The following is a 13,071-nucleotide window of genomic DNA, read 5'->3' as shown; positions in this document are numbered from 1 at the left end:
GTTCAGTGTCTACTAACATGTTTGAGAAAATCGTTGTTCGAGGACGAGGACGGTGAAGGTTGTGTGGGACATACTGGTACATTGCTACGGTGGTGATGCATCAATGAAGAAGGTAAAGCTTTAGTCTCTATGTAAACAGTATGAGAATCTCAACATTAAGGATAATGAGAAGATACCTAATTACATCTCTAGAGTGATTCTGATCACCAATGAGATGAAATCTTATGGAGAAACTTTTTCAGAACAAGTAATCATTGATAAGGTATGGAGATCTCTTACTCCTAAATTTGATTACATTGTTGTAGCAATTGAACTTTCTAAAGACCTAAGCATCATGAGGATTGAAGAGCTGCAAAGCAATCTAGAGGCACGAGAGTTGTGTTTGACTAAGAGAACCTCTGAAAGAGAGGTAGAACGGGATCTAAAGGCGTCTTCTAAGAAGAAGAGTCAAAAGAAATCTTGGTAAGAATCCAAGAAGAGACATGGTGGTGGTTTTCATAAGTCAAAATCCTCCAATTCTGATGAGAAAAACATCAGAAGTGAAAGGAGAAGTTTGACAAGAAAAAAGTTCAATGCTACTGTTGTAAGAAGTTTGGCCACTTTTCCGCTGACCGTTGGTCAAACAAGGAAAGGAAATTTGAAGAAGCAAACATAGCCAGAGGAGATTCTGATGATGAACATGTGATATTGATGGCTTTTGAATCTGATGGTGCATACTTGGTAGACTGGTGGTATATGAACACATGCTACTCAAATCACCTAACTGGAAATAAACAATTGTTGGTTGATTTTGACTCTAGAAAGAGGACAAAGATCATATGTGTTGATGATAAATACCTCAATGCTAAAGGTATGTGAAATATCAAAGTCAAGGTGAAGTATGGTAAAACTGTTCTAGTCAAGGATGTTTGGTATGTTCCTGACATGAAGAGAAATATGATGAGTGTAGGTCGGCTCATTGAGAAAGGTTTCTCAGTTACTATGAAGAATAATCTCTTAAAGTTATATGATTCTCATCAAGAGATGATTATGAAATCTGAGCAGGGAAGCAACAAAATATTCAAGGTAAATATGGTGACAGCTGAAACTGGATACCTTAGTGCAGAAGGCACTAAAAGTGAGAGTGAGTTATGGCACAAGAGATTGGGGCATCTTAATTTCAGAAGCTTAAGGCATCTGAATTCTAAGAAGCTGGTATATGGAATTCCCAAGATTGTGAAGCCTGAGAATTCATGTGAGATATGCATGAAAGAAAAACAACCTAGATTTCCATTTGCATCAGAAGTATCCCCAAGAGCTTAACATGCGTTAGGAGTAGTACATTCTGATGTTTGTAGACCATTTGAAGTACCTTCACTTGGAGGAAACAAATACTTTGTGTCATTTGTGGACGAGTTCACAAGAATGAAATGGGTAGCACTCATCAAGTTTAAGCATGAGGTCATAACTGAGTTTCAGAAGTACAAGGTGAAAGCTGAAAAACATAGTGGTCAGAAGATAAAAGTTCTCAAAACTGATAGTGGAGCTGAGTATAACTCTACATATTTCAGAAAGTTCTGTGAGGAGAATGGAATTAAGCATGAGGTGACTGCTCCATACACTCCTCAACACAATGATCTTCCTGAAAGAAGAAACTGAATTTTGCTTGATATGACAAGGAGCATGCTGAAGGAGAAGAAGTTGCCTCACACCTTATGGGGAGAATTTGTTGCCACTGCATCATATGTGTTCAACAGATGTCCAACAAAGAAGCTGAAGGAAACTATTCCTTTTCAGAAGTGGACTGGTGATAAGCAAAGTGTGAGACATTTCAGGGTATTTGGTTTTGTTTGTTACAAAAATGTTCTAGGTGCTACTAAAAATAAGCTGAATGATAGAAGTAAAGTAATGTTACTGATTGGGTACCACATTACATGTGCGTATAAGCTTTATTGTCAAATCACTAATGGAACAACAATCTCTGAAGCTTCTGCTTCTGAGTCAGAACACTACTTCGGAGTATAAATTTCTTATAACAGTAAGGAAGATTAATTGATTACCAAGAAATTTTAAAAATCGACGTTGTCTATGCAATATGTCATCACTTAAATATTGTCAAGTATTATTCCAAGTAAAATATGGACTTGTCATTTGATTTGACAATAATAAAGTTGTGAACGTCTTTCTTAAAAAGATATTTGTGTCTCAGTGTGATGCTTCAATAATAGCATCAATGTATTCTCTCATCATTTATAAGACACCTTACCTAGCAAGCATATTTAAAAGTCTCAAAGACGATATTGTAGACGGTCTTTATATCTTTAAATATGTCAGACCTTTACAATAATCCAACAAATTATGCAAGTAATACGATTGACCACTCCCTAGATGAACAAAATATACTCTTCTGATTTGAAATTCTCCTTTTTTTTGGATACCATTGATGTTCCCTTTGATTCCAAACAAATTTAGAAGAAAAATCACTATAACAATTTTTTTAGGGAAAAACTTAGTTAATTTCCTATTTTGTATACACATAAATCTTCTATTTTACACTCTCTATGATAAATCATAATTGAGGACACAATTTTGAACAACTCAAATTTAATTTGTTTATCTGATTCTTGAGCGGATATTATGTTGTCTATATCATGAGAATGTGGATGTCTAAACTAAAGATATAGAAATACCAAAATATTGTAAAAAAAAATAATAATTAATAATTATAAAGCAAATAATATTTTAATAATTATTTAAATTATTTAAATTTATTTTTTATAAATTAATTAATTATTAATGAACAATAATTGGAAGGAAGTTATTAAAAACAACCAAAAACCACGTATTATATTTTTTGTTTTTCTTGGAACCAAACCATTTATTCTAATTTTCGTTTGAAAGAGTCAATGAATTACTTAAAAAAAATTATTTAATAGATTTCTACGCATAATTGATTCTACACATTAGTTATATAGAATAGTTATATAAAAATGAATAATATTTTAATAATTTAATTAGTAAAAAAAATAGTTATTTTTTAGAAGTTAGTGGTAGAAAATTAATGTTTATTAAATAATTAAAAATAAATAAATATAAGAAGTTAGTGGAAGAGAGTGGGGTGAATGATAATAAATAAACAAACAAACAAATAAATATTTATAAAATTACAAAACTATCTCTTATTTTAGTGCCAAAAGTTGTCAAGTTTATCTACAAGAGTTAACAAATTTTACATATAAGATAAGATATATAAGATGTGGATTTTAAAGAGTCACATTAATGAATTTCTACACATAACTGATTGCTACACATTGTTGGAAATCCACGAAAATTTATGGAGAATTTCAATCAATCTTGATGAATAAGATTGTTATCACTCACACAATAACAATAAAAAAAGAAGAACAATGGAGAAAGAAAGAAAGTAAAGAACGATGAAAGAGAAGAAGAATTAAATTCTGCAGAGTTTCTCTCTGCCCACAAACTGTGAAAAACTTCTTATTCACTTTGCAACTGCAAAATACTGTGAATACAGTGTTATGAATCCTCTATTCACTTCATTAAAAGAATAAGGGTTACTCCCTCTATTTATAGATTTAGGTTAACTTGGACCTTAAGCCAAAGCCCAAAACTATAAAAGTCCAAATAGCTAACACTACTAAAATAGGCCTAAGTCAATCTTGTGTGAAGTAATATGCTTCGACACTTCGACACACTAACACAACTCAACTCCCTAGGTGGTTAGACAATTCCTTGTTCCTGTCGAGCAACCTGCTTCGACACAAGGAATTACAATTAAATAAACCACCTAATTCATTATGTCTAAGTTATCTACATTCATCATAGCTCTTAGTCTTTTGAACACTTCGACCTGCACTCCCTTCGTCATGATGTTTGCAATCTGATTCACCATCCATCCATGTTGCTTGACATGCATAAAGAGAAGCAAATATGTATTCTACTTCACACATGATAATGCCATTACTGGCTCCTTTATCAAACTCCAAGCAACTAGTGCACCACCTAACATAAACACATAGCCAACTGTGAATTTTTGATCCTCAGCATCACTACACAAACCTGAGTCAGTGTATCCCACTATTTTTCATTCTTTTCCTTCATTAGCTGCAGGAAACAAAATTCCATAGTTGAAAATTCCTTTCAGATACTGTAGCGGTGTATTCGTCACTTTATGATTTATTGATTAAATCAAAAGCAAAGCATACAAAGAATCGAGTCGCCACCGCACTTTTATTTATCCAAAGGAATGGCTAAAAAGCGAACAAAATCCTAAGAAGTTTTACACATAAAAAACTAATGAAAGATTAGAGGTCTGGGTAAGGGGTTAATTACGCAATGGGAAGGTGTTAGGCACCCAAAACGTCCTAGGTACTCCTAGGGAGCCCTTTTCACAACTTGTTGTACGAAATATTATTTGTTTATGAAATATTTATTGTGCAAACATGGATTGAAGGGATGAGAAAAAGAATATACAAATTTATTATTTTTGTGTTTGAACGGATGAACCCGTTGCCTACGTACCTTTCCATGGAAGGTAAGGATCAAAACGCCGTAGTTCGGCTAAAAGATTTCCAAAATATGAGTGGATTGATTTTAAAACAAAAGTCCTAAGGTCTTTCGTTATCCACGGGAGAAGACTCAACCTTATACAAACAACAAGTCCACCATGTGAGAAAAGCTTCAACTTGCTAGTGAGGGGTTAACCCTATAATAAGCAAGAAATTCTTACAATTCAATCACTAAGGACAAAAGGTGAGATTAACATCAACCAACTAGGATAAATCAAACCTATGGCTAATGTATGAAAACTTATCAAGAATGGACAAAGCCACAAAACAATTGAATGAGTGAGATTAACCAATTAGGATTATTCACAAAAGATGGTCAAAGTATGATTAGAATTCAATTCAAAAGAAGTATTATGAAAATGAAGTGTGAAAAATCAAAGGCCTAAGGCCTAGGTTTCTAATTTGAAAAGAAGTGAAGATGTTTGCACAATAGTTTTCAAGTTTTGGATTAACATGCAAATGGAGGTTTCAAGAAACAAAAAGGTGGGAGGGTGAGGAAGTAAAACTTCTTAGATGTTCACCTCTTGAAATCATATGTAGATGATTCAAGTGATTCCTTTGGAATAGGCAACAAGGCAATAACAGATGAACAAAATAAACGGATACCGGATGCCAATCAATGGACTTATTCCAATCTCACAAAACAAAATGAAACAAGGACACCAGATGCCAATCAATGGACTTATACTAGTCTCACAAAACAAAATGAAACATGGATACCAGATGCCAATCAATGGACTTATACTAGTCTCACAAAACAAAATGAAACATGGATACCAGATGCCAATCAATGGACTTATACTAGTCTCCTAAACAAAGAAACAAGGATACCAGATGCCAATCAATGGACTTATACTAGTCTCCTACCATATCATATGATACAACTGCCAATCAATGGTCTTATGCTTGCCTCCTCCATGGACTAAACAAGATGCTATAAAGCAAAGTTTATGAAATGATATACAAATGATGATGATAAATGCACAAAGGCACACTCAAAGAAATATGCACAGATTAATCAAGTAAACAACAAACAAGTCAATTAGCACACACTATATATAATCAATTAGGCTCAAGCAAGGTTAGGCTTTACAGCCAACTGGAATGGGGTATTTTGAGCTCTTAACCCTAACATTGAGAGTTAGGGTGATGCAGATGAAATGGAGATGAGGGGTGTGCCTCATAGCTCTTATCCCTGGTAAGAGAGAGCTTTGATCAATGGAAGGTGTGGGAGTTCAGAAAGTTGGAACTCTTCTCCACAAATAGACTCTATAAGATCTTGGGTTATTATTCACCATGCATCAACACATGGTTTGAGCAAGGTGAATGACACACTGAGTAGTAGGAGATGGATTACACATCTCTTTTATCTACCAATTGCCTCATAAGAGGACTTTACCTGCTTGGCACAAAAATTAAACAATCACAAGCATTGCCTCTTAAGGAGGACTTCAGACAGGTGCCTACCAATAACAGTAGGTCTTCCAGACTACATGAAGATTAGAGATTATACCTAAGTGGTTAAGCAAACAAGCAAAAGCAAAGTTCAAATGAACTTAAAGCAACTTATGTACCTGTGGAAACATCAAACAAATCAGTATAATACTCAGACAATCAAACAACAGTCAATAAGCAACCAACAATCCCAATATACAAAATGTGTAAGCCAAAAGTCAAACTCAAATGAGTCAACATCAACCTACAAAACACACAAAGGTTAGTAATCAAAAGCAAACATCAATGCTCAAGTGATGGAACATCATCAATTATGCAACTTGAATGCTTAACCTGAAATCAAAGCTCAAACATAAGCAACCAACCACTAGGTCAAAGCCTAGGGTCAAAGATGGAGAAACAAATTGAAACAGGGGCTGAAATTTAACATGAATCAACTTCAAACACATCTTGACACATTCCAAAAGGTGTCATATCAATATCATTAACCAAAAACATTTCATGATCAATTGAAGTTCAAGGAAATTTTAAAGCCCAAATGTGATCAACCAGAAAGAAAAATGCAAATCAAATCATAAATAATTCAAATAATTCTTAGAAAATTCATGATCAATCAAGACATTCATAATATGCATCACACAAAAAATCAGAAGCATTGGACATTATTTGGCATGGCAAACTCATCATACAAGTTGAACATCAAAAGGTGTGACACAAATTGTCACACCAAGTTAGCACAATCATAAAACAGAAATGGAAATTGATAAAAATACCAAATCAATACCAAAATGTCAAACAATGAGTCTAGTTATAGCATGAAAAATTTCACATTCATTGGATTAAAGACCAGCATTTCACAAAGGTATAAGCATGGCAAGGTCAAATATGGACATATGTTCAAACATCCTAGTACAAAAAATTATCCAGCCAAGTACAACTTGTAAAATCATGATGATAAAAAACTAGAGAGAACAAGGATCACAATGCAAAAAACCTGGTATTTTTTGGATTAATATTCAAATTGATATGAATTTTCTAAGATGAGAAAAAATTTAAAAAAAACACATGTGAAGCATATATGGAATAATGGAGGGAAAGTGGAAAATATGAAGGCATTTTGAAATAATGGAATGGCCAGGAATCGAAGCCAGGGAACATTTGAAATGTTGGCGCGCTCAGTTTGAATGAAACGCCGCGTTTCATTAATACATGTGGCAGTCAACGAGCGGTCAAACAATATGGACCAATAGAAACGCTAGCATGGCAATTATGTGGACCAATCAGAAGCGAGCCCTAAACTAACACATGCAAACCAGAAAAAAACTGTTTCCAAATGGATCAAAACCGTGGCCGAAGGTTGAAACTCATCTTCTTCATCGCGCAACATATGAACAGTAGCATATTCTTCATGCATCAAGAACAATTGTTCCAGAAATCAAAATCAAAATCAAGCACGCTAACATGTAGGATATTCATCATAGATCATAAATCCATGCATAGCTAAGCTTAAATCCAAGTATCCAGATCAAATCGAAGCAAACAACATTCATACATAAAACTTTAATTCAAACTAACTCAGTCAATTTTGCACCAAAATTCATGATTCAAAGCTCAGCATAACCAGCACACTTAGATCTACAACATCATGGCAAGGAAATTCAAAAATAAGAGAGTCGATTTGTAACCTCTTGAAGAGGAGAAGCTGGAACTGGCTTGGTTCAAGGCTTGAAATGATCAAAAGCTTCTCTATGATGCTTGTATAGATTATTGGAGGAAAGATTGAAGCTCAATTGCACTTGCATTCAACAGAATCTGAAATCACCATGGATGTTCTAAGCTTCGAGCATGCTTCAATGTGGTGCCAATTTCTTCAATTCCACGTGCAAACTTGTTCAATAACACTTCAGGATCATGAATCAAGCACTAGAAATGGATTGGACGTGAAGAATTTGGAAGAGATTTTGAGAGAGAATTTTGGAGAATTTGGATCTAGATCTGAAAAATGGTGTTGCTAATCTGAAAACAGTTAGGGTTTATGCTTATATATGTAATGCTAATCATGTTTAGCAACTGTTTAAGCCAAAGCTAATTGAACTTAATTAAGTTATGGAGTGCATGTGCAAAATTTGTTTTTCACCTCCCATGTATGAGAAGCACATGAACAGTGCTCAAGTCTGGCCCAAAATCCCTTAATTAATGCCCATGCAAGTTTTGGAAATGGTTTTGTATGCCCATGATCACCCAAAATTATTTTATGGATTTTTCTTTACAAAACTTCATGAATAAGCCAAAGACCATGCAAATGAAATTCATGTCATATGATGAGATGTTTTGGAAAGTAGAGGTTATGAGGAGAATTTTGCAAAAAGAACCACTTGAATTTGAGTTTTGGTTGGAAAGTTATGTCCATGTGAAGTTCCATGCACACTTTGCCATGTTTTGATCATATCTCCTTAACCACACATGAGAAATTGATGATCTTGGACTTTTTGGAAATGGGAGAGAAAGATCTACAACTTTCATGTTCAACAAAATTTCATTTGAAGCTTTCTTGATGATGTAATTTGAAGTTGAAGTTGGGCTAAAACCTTTCCATTTTTGGAAAGTTCAAATTATAGGTCACTTGCTATTTTTGGAAAGTTTTGACTGGACCTCAAATCCTTCAATGTGAGTGTTTGAAATGTCAAATGAGACTTGTTTGAACATGAATGAAGTATCTCTAATCACTTCCCACCTCCAAATCCACAATTGACTTTGTAGTTGACTTTTCAGTTCTTCAGTTGACTGGGAAATGTTCTGATGAAATTCAAGCCTCTACCACTTGGGATTTAGCTTCAAAATAACATCATAGCTCATATGAACTCTTTATGATGATTGTGGGGTCCAAATCTCAAAGATGACCACCATCTATTGCTCAATGCATGACTTTGATTGTCTTGACCTATTATTGTTTCATCTGCAAGACAAAGGTTAGATGACATATTTTTGTACTTTTGGTTAGTGATAAAAAGAAAAGCAATGACATACAAATGCAAGGAATGCTTGGTGATCAAGAACCACACTCAAAAAGATGACCCACCCACAGGGAAGGAAGCAAGGTGCACAATGATCCTTGAGGCAATGAAATGTTATGGTATGATGCCATGAGGGATCTTAGGGACAAAATTGGGGTCTTACAGATGCCCTTATTTAAGGTCATTCTAGCCAGAGAAGTGAAGGTTAAAATCTTCATCTCGACGCGGTAGAATGGGCTTAAATAACAATAATGAGACAAATTTTGGTCCCTAAGAGACCTCACGATGCGAATGTATGCATGCAAAAGATACAAACTCTGTGGGGAATACTGGTCCACAAAGGAAAGACGATCCATCGGAGTAATACACTCACCAGGAACCAGATACTCTAACAAGACTCTCATGGGGATAAGAAAAAAAAGAAAGGAATGCGTGAGCAGGACACGACTCTAAATTAGGGGAAACAAGGATTAGACACAGCGAGCAAGACACGACTGGACTGGAGACCTCACTGGGGAGTAAAGGACTCAGACTGGGGAAAAGAAAAAGAATTCCAAAGGAAGATACATCCATTGGGAAGACTCAAGCTGACTCAAACTATCCACAAAGGATACTTCGGATGAAAATCCGGACTCGGACTGGGGAAAGATTCGCACAGAATCTCCCTGTCGGGGAAAACTGCGTATATTGGGGAAAACGCCAATACATCAAAGGGCAAAATCACAGCGGAAACTCAACAGGGGAACGTCTAACAAAGAGACTTTCCTGGGGAAGCAGCAAAGAAATGAGGTGTTACCGGTATAAGGGTAACAAGCTCAGGAAGAAAGAATATCTAAGACCGGTATAAGGGTGAGAGATATCAATCAACCAAACATCTGAGAAAGACCTGAAAAAGGTACATCAACTCAGGAAAATCTGACTCCACAGGGGACCAAGGTCATAATAGGGAGCAGAAAGGAAGGAACACCATGGATACCGACTACTGGGTATATAATAGGTGACCGACCAAAGCGTGAATTGGTATATATGCTAAGACACTCATCATCCGAAAAGAGGGCTTGAAAAAGCAAATCGACTTACAGGGTGGACATTCGAATCCGCAACGGGAAAACGAATCTTACTCAGCTGGGGAAAAAACCCTAAGAGCGCATGAGATATAATATCCATTACCGTCAGAACATGGATAGTATACTCGTATGAGATATATTATCTATTACCGTCAGAACGTAGATAATATACTCGCAAAGGAGGAGACACCAGAGATACCGGTTACTGGGTATATAATAGGTGACCTACCGAAAACGTGAATTGGTTTTTACTGCCAAGACACTCATCATCCTGAAGAGATCAAAACGCAGACTTATCAAAAGATGGATATTCGATTCTACAAAGAATACGAATCTTACTCCGCTGGGGAAAATCAACAAAGGATTCCAACCAAAGAGTGAGTGAGATATATTATTCATTACCGTCAGAACGTGAATAATACACTCGAAAAGAAAGAACAAAGAATATTCGATTCCACAAAGGGACACGAATCCTACTCGACTGGGGAAACACAACAGGCTTCGACCGAAGATTATCCACAACCGGTTACTGGGTTAATAAAGGATAAATCAACCGAAAAGAAAGGCATCAGGATACCAAAACTAGGTACATAAAGATGACCAATCAAAGGGAGCAACAATCATTACCGAGCAAAAGGGTAAATGAAAGATGACTCACTAGGGATGCATTGATAAACATCAATGATCCGGGGAACAAATCACTGGCATACGGTGAAAGGACCCGCTGAGGATAAAATTGCTAGCATCCGGCAATTATCCACAAGGGAAGATCTGCTGGGGATACAATTGCTAGCAAACGGCAGTTACCCAGAAGAAAGAAGGAATATCAACATCGAATACTGGATGGAGATAACCACAAAGAGTAACCATCATCGGTTAAGATGAACAACAAGGTTAACTCTGCAAAGGGGAGAAATTAGGATTTACAACCACCAAATACGAGATAGAAGACCAAAACTCTGGCTGAGGATAAAATTGCTAGCATCCGGCAATTATCCACAAGCAAGCACAGACTCCGCTTAGGGAGACAACAACAACATAGGATTTACAACTACCGAATACTGGGTAGAAGACCATAAAATCCACCATCAACCAGAATGAACCACAAAGGTTACCTCTGCTAGGGGATAAACATAGGGTTTATAACTACCGAATACTGGGTAGAAAACCAACAACTCTCTGCATGGGGAATGAGAAAATGACAACTCCGCACGGGGAAACAAAATAGGGTTTATAACAAACCACCAACTGCTGGAGAGAGAGGAGAAAAGGATTTACGACTATCGAATACGGGGTAGAAGACCATCAACTCTTGCTGAGGAATAAAAGGTATATAACCATAAATTCCGCCAAGAGGGAAAAGGAACATAGGACTTATAACTACCGGCTACTGGGTAGAGGCCCAAACTCCACTGGGGATAAAAAGAATTATTGCCGGTCACTGGGCAATTCATTCATTTATTCCACAGGGAAGTACAAGAGACAGCTGAAAAATGTCAATTCAGGATCAAACCAAAAAGACAAACTGAACCAAGACTCGTCCTAATGAGGATATAACTCAATAGGAAGATCCATCCCAATATATGTGTTGAGAGGAAACGGAAAAAACCGTCATCCACGAGGGTATATCTCAGTGGGGAATTGCAGAAGGAAAGACAGACACTTTCTGCTTATGGGGTTGACTCTATATTGAGAGATTAGACACCCGACATCTGCTTGGGAAGATCTACTGGAGATACCTACATCACCGTTAGCAGGAGACAACAAACAAAAGATATATGGCAAAAATGCAATCATGAATATTTGAATGTTGAAAGTATGCATGAATATGCGTAATTTATGTTTGATGAATGCTGACAAAACAGACAAGTCTAACACAAACAGGCCCAGGAATCAAACGCCCGGTACTACACTTCCAGAGGAAAACCCAAGGAAAGCCAATCTTCCGGAGATCTAAATGCTAAAAAGCAAAGATCTGCGGAGGCAAGAGATCAGAGATATCAAAGAAAATCACAAAATCTCTGAGTGATGGATCATCAATCAACCCAACTAGGGAACAAAAGTGCACAACAGGCAGCATCTGCCATAAAGCAAATCTGTTGGGGAAAAGGAGAAATCCCGAGATTTCTGCAGGGGGATCCTCAGTATCAACTGGGAAACAAGGGTTCACCGCTGAAGAGAACAAAACACACAAGTATAATCTAGCCGCACAAGCAACTCTACTGGGGATACTGCCAGCCACTCCATTAGGGATAAACCCACTGAGGGAAAAATAGATCACACAAGTAGATTCTGCCACAAGCCACTCTATTGGGGATCAAAAGCAATCAGGAAATCAACCAAATCTATGGATGATAGATCACCAACCAACCCGGATAGGGAACAGGAGTTAACAACAGGCAGAAACTGCCACAAAAGCAATTTTGTTGAGGATACCCACTCTGTGGGGATACTGTAGGGAAATCACAAAACTTCTGCAGGAAACAAACACAATCCACCGTACCACAACCCTACAAGCGAATTATCTGAGGAAGAGAAGGAGAGCTGGGGATCAACCACCAAATGCTGAACCTTCCAAGGAGAAACTACCACTTGCTGAGGAGGAAATAATCACTGCTCTGCCGAAGGGATAAGAGGTGAAAACCTCAACAAGCACTCTGATGGAGAGATAGCATAAATGAAGTATATCATGCCAACAACTCCGCTGGCGACTGCACTGAGGAAACAGGCGAAGTCCCGGGATGTCAATCCACCGACTGCTGAATCTTCCAAAAGGAAAGCACCCATGCTAGGGAGAGAATATTGTTGAAGGGGACTAGGCAGTTCTCAACAAACACTCTGGTTGGGGGAACAAAATCTCAACAGAAGCTCTGCTTAGGGAACAACCCCAACAACAATCTGGAGAAAGAGGATACAACCAATGCCAGGAATATGAACGAATGTCCTACCCTGTTGGAAATCATGCCA

This window comes from Lathyrus oleraceus, chromosome 4 (assembly GCF_024323335.1).
Source record: "Lathyrus oleraceus cultivar Zhongwan6 chromosome 4, CAAS_Psat_ZW6_1.0, whole genome shotgun sequence".
Taxonomy (NCBI): Eukaryota; Viridiplantae; Streptophyta; class Magnoliopsida; order Fabales; family Fabaceae; genus Lathyrus; species Lathyrus oleraceus.
The sequence above is the reverse complement of the archived record's forward strand: the minus strand, read 5'-3'. Positions refer to the sequence as shown.